Source organism: Frankliniella occidentalis, unplaced genomic scaffold, assembly GCF_000697945.3.
Source record: "Frankliniella occidentalis isolate FOCC.00 unplaced genomic scaffold, Focc_3.1 Scaffold112, whole genome shotgun sequence".
In the NCBI taxonomy this organism is placed as follows: Eukaryota; Metazoa; Arthropoda; class Insecta; order Thysanoptera; family Thripidae; genus Frankliniella; species Frankliniella occidentalis.
Genome location: NW_026267240.1, coordinates 715,004 through 719,772, shown reverse-complemented (window position 1 = coordinate 719,772; position 4,769 = coordinate 715,004). Strand labels below are relative to the sequence as shown.

The 4,769-nt window shown below is 57.9% G+C and overlaps 1 protein-coding gene across 2 annotated transcripts in view; it reads left to right on the top strand.

Moving 5' to 3' along the window:
- LOC113208268 (5-hydroxytryptamine receptor 1-like) overlaps positions 1-4,769 on the top strand; it is a 209,762-nt gene that overhangs the window by 108,029 nt on the left and 96,964 nt on the right. The window contains exon 1 of one of the 2 annotated variants that reach the window (XM_052270160.1): positions 1,482-1,503. The exons of the other annotated variant lie outside the window; for it this stretch is intronic. The gene's annotated coding sequence lies outside the window, so the exon portion shown is untranslated. Of the gene's footprint in view, positions 1-1,481; positions 1,504-4,769 lie in introns of those variants that run through there. 2 annotated transcript variants of the gene reach the window in all.

The window sequence follows — 4,769 nt, the reverse complement described above, 5'->3', positions numbered from 1 at the left end:
AAAAAGTTAAAATAATAACGTAGCAGATTTTTTTTTCCTGAACTGTGTGTTGGTGTGGCAGAGAGGGGATGGGTGGAAGGTTGGATAAGAGGGGAGGGGTCGGTTGGCTAGGGTCGCAGCGTTTTGCTTTTCATTACCCTAAGTCAAGGCCGCCACCTTTCACGCAACCCCGCCTCTCGCACCACTACGGCGCGCCCCGCCCCGCCCCGCCACTCCACACCACGCCGTCATTCAATATGCCATTTAGCCTCCCCACACGGCCCTTCCGCTCGCACGCCCCCGAATGCCGGGGTGAGGCTCGGTGAATGACAGTGTGGAGGCCCGCACACCCGCCGCGCCCCCGTCTCCTCCATATCCCCCCTCTCTCTCTCTCTCTCGCTCCTCGCTCCCTTGCCTCTCGTCGCCGACCCCACCTCTCTTTTACTCTCCAGCGTCTCTTCCACATTCCATTTCCTTCCGTCCCCCTCCCCTCTTTTCCTTGCACAATTTTTACCTGTCACATAAATGCGCCGGCAAGGAATAAGCGAATATATCGCACCGTAAACACACCGCTTCCCGTTTGGAGTTGACGGCAAACTTCCCAAGAGAGCACCAAGACTTTCCAGAAGCAGCGGCGGCCGCGCTACGGTCTCCACCAGCGGCCCAGCCCAGGCTCCAGGGGCTCCAGGGGTTCCAGGGGTCGTGGGCCACGGGGCCACGGCCACGGGGCCGCGGAGACGCGCACGCAGTGACCCCAACAAGATGGGGCTCAAGAAGCCGCCCTCGCTGCCTCCCCGCGCCCCAGCCATCTCTATCTCCTCCCCCCCTCTCTCTCTCTCTCTCTCTCTCTCTCTCTCTCTCTCTCTCTCTCTCTCTCTCCGCTTATCTCACTCTAGTGCCTCTCCAGAGGCAAACAGGAGATGCCGGTACGCACTTTACGCGCCCAAAGTCATCCGCGAAGTCCAGGGCTGCTCTCGCTGAAAGGGTTACCGCCGCGCGCTCTGACCCTATTCTCCCCTCTCCGCTTTCCCTCCCTCGACCCCTTCACGTCGCCCCGCCTAAATAAATTGTACCGCGCGAGTTGAAAGTTTCTTCTTCCTCTTCTGCTCCTCCCCGTACTTTTCCCCGTGAGCAGTGAGCAGAATCGGCGCGGAAGTCTAAATTAATTACCGCCTCTGCTCGGAATTGCTTTGTCAATCTGTGAAGTTTGCCGGCTGATAAAACCGATGAGGTCCATCCCTTTCCTACTTTTCTTCCTTTCTTGTCGCTCGCGGTCCTCCGCGGTTTTGCACACCCCGCCGAGCAAGGTCACCTCATTGGAGAGTACAATTACTGAGATAAGCCATGCAAATAATTTCCAGTTTAAAATGCAGAAATTCCGCCCGGGTTGAAGTGTACGTTTCGCAGATCGCTAACCGCCGTCGTCTCGTCTGGTTTGTTGCAGGTACGGTGCCCCGTAATGTGCTCAGACGGTGTCGCCGACCACAGGGCGCTGGCCGGTCGGAGTCCGGGACCCGACGGGGGGTGAGTGGGGCGAGGCTGCGAGCGCCGCGCCGTCTGGGTCGGTACAAAGCGGTTCAACCTGACCAGAGGCAAACGGAGGGAAAGGGCAACCGGAAGGGGGGAGGGGGGGGGTGCCGGAGGAGGAGCAGGAAGGGGCAGGAACCGGAGGAGGAGCCGGAGGAGGAGCGGGAGGAGGAGCGAGGAGATGGAAAGATGGAAGAAGAGAGGGAGGCGGGGCAAGGGCCCCGGCCGGGACAAGGGGGAGCGGGCTGTATGGCTGGGCCGGGGGTAATTAAAGATTAAGACTCGGGCGACTCACCCTTACCGTTTGAGCTTCCTCTTAGCATTTACCAGCGCTGAGAGGGTTGCGTCGAGGGGAAGGGGGCCGAAGCGGCAGAGGGGGGTTGGTTTGGGTCTGCCCTGCCGCGCGCTTCAACGGAAGCTACCCCCCGGCCGGGCCGGCCGGGCCGGCAGGCGACGTCAATCCGACACGCCTGTGCCTTGTGGCCGCCTGCGGCAGACCGTGCAGGTGCGGGGCGGGTCGGTGGTGGCCACCCACTCCTGTACACCGACAGTGCGGACTACCGTGCACAGAGCCCAGCAGTCACTCTGTTTATTTAGGCTCCCGCGCGATAGTGTGGTGGAGGGATTGAGGGCGGCGATGTAACGGCGGGCTCAGGGACGTCAACCGCGTGGACAGAGCGGGACCGCCCCCGAGGGAGGCTTCCCTCGGAACTCACAGCTCTCTCTCAATACACTTTAAAGCGCTTAACGCCACCTACGACGTTGACTCTCAATAACACATTTTCCTGTCCATACTCTTTTAAAAATCGTGCTGCTACATGTAGGAACAACGGATGAGGGCGACAGCGATGTCCTGGTTACAACCAGCTATGGTTAGATTGAGTTTGGAATCTAGGGGGGCAACGCACTGCACACACTGTCAAACGGCTGTGGCTAAAGAATGCCTAAAACGGTGCGTGTAGCTTGTACCTTTAGTTCCTAATTCTAACCACTTGAAATTATGTGGTGTGTGTGTCATCGTGTAAGGGGAAAGTCGTGTAAACTTGGCCATTCCTAGACTGCAGTTCTTACGTAAGTCCAAGAAACATGTCGCTACTCTCTGCTCGAGGTCACTGAACACCACTCTCCGCGCCGGGGTCCCTCCGCGGGTGTGTGCTCCTCCCGCAGACACAATGGTCCAGATTTATCGCCGGCTCACGTCGTTGACCTGGACACAAATTGCACGTATTCGGCGCGGAGCAACACCGACGCGCGCACTTGGGGGCGCGATCGAGCCTGATAGAGAAGTTTGCCCAAGTCAACAAGTTTTGCAGCGCGGCCTGGCTGGCGCCGCCGGTGGCCGGGCCGCGCGTGGCGCCGAGCGACTGCGGGCGGGCAGAGCCGCCGGGGCATGGCGGTGGAGCAGGGCAGCGGATCTGAATTGGAGATGAAAGCATTACTCTGTCGGCCTATTTCCGCGCAACTCGCCCGCGCCGAGACGTGTAGTAGGCGTGCACAGAGGCGTGGGGGCCTGGCGGGGCGTGGTGCGCGCCGCCGCTATGGGATGGGGGGTTTATTTTGTCTGCACCGAACGCAACATCATTATCTGCGTTTATTCCCCTGAACACGAATAGTTGGGCGCGTTACAATGGGCTCGGCGGCGCGCCAGCCGCGGCACGTGCGACTGGCTCAACGGGCGCGCGCGCACTCGCTACAAATACGTTGCACTGAATTGTGTTCGCGTGTATTCCTGCAGAAATGCATTGCGTTGGTTTACTTTTCGAATATCAGACTTTATAAAAGCGAAGGTGTCCCGGCTTTTCGAAGCGTCGATGTGTCTATTTCTGATACAGGGACACTATTTACAGACCAGTAGGGCTCTCTAATCAATAAATGGTTTTACGATTTTGTTGCACTCACCACACTGGCAGGTGAGTTTACTCTTACTCACGCTGTTTGGGGTGAGTGAATGACGAATTGCACGTCTTGTGTAGGTGTAGCTGGTTCACCTGCAAAAGTCATATTTTTAGTAATGCGTGCGTTAATTCACACACCAGCCGGTGTGGCGGCATTTGCGCGCTATCCGGTGTGTTTTTGTTTGTTTTCTGTCTTGTCCGCTTCGGGATTCGGTGGTGGTGATTCTATTCCCTTGATGTGGCCCACCGCGCCCACACGCTTTCCGGGGCCTGATTTCGATTCGACTCTTCCTCTTTGATCGTGGCGCCGCTATATCGCCCTGGCGTCGGCCGTCGGCGTCCTCTTCAACCTCGTCGTCGACGTCGCGGACCAGAGCGCTTTTGCTTCTTCTTGGCGAGGTGGAGGGCAAAAGTTTTATGTCCCGTTTCTCTGTCGACCCGGGCCGGGAAGGCTCAAGGCTCTTCAGGAGGTCCGCCGAGAGGACGCGGCGCGCGGACTTGGGCTCGGGACGAGTCAGGCCTGCCCCGACAGCCGAGTAGTTGTGCGCTTAGTTGTTCTGCAGCAGACGGCATGCCTCCCTCAATCTCTTTGCCTGGCTGTGCGCCGTGTGCTTGCGCGCCGCGCGCGCCACTCGAAACAAGGGCCATATCTCGGTGCCTTTGAGCATATCGCGATGTATGTAAGCAGGTGAACGACTCCGCCTTATGCTCCACCCTCGTACCTGGCTGGAGACTTTGCACCGGCTCTCTCCGCTGTGCGCGCCTTTTTCCCGGGTAATATTATTGCGTCGCGGACTCTGACAAGTGGTGCCTTGCGTGCCTCGCCGTGACGCGACACGACATTCGGCTAGCGCGCGAAAGACAAGGAGAATTTGCATTATAGAGCGCAGTAGTGCACAATAACTGTCGCTCGTTTACGGTCGGAATTTTGTAATATGTTTCAAATTGAAATCTTTTTTCGCGGAAAAAATCTTTGCCACCGGCGGGTCGTGAGTTTTGTAAATTGTTTTTCAGCAAGTTGCAGATGATGCAGCCCCCATATTATTTCACACTAAAACAAACTTTACTAACGAAGCGGTGTCCTTTTCACAGTAATCGTGCGCCTCCTGCTCCTTCCCGGAAGTAGTATAGTTTCAGCGTCTGCACTAGAAAGCGCTGCGAGCTTCCCTCCCTCCGCTCCCGCCTCGTCTATAACCGATGCAGCGTACGTCGTCGCATGTGCCTCGCTCGGAGTCCCCCCTCCCATCCCCCTTGCTTCCCCGCACCGCCTCCGCGGCCTCACAGCAGTATTGGGATTGAAATGTGTGCGAGCGATTGGCAAACGGTAAACCTATCCTGTCATGCCTCACTGGCGGAAGAGAGGGTGGG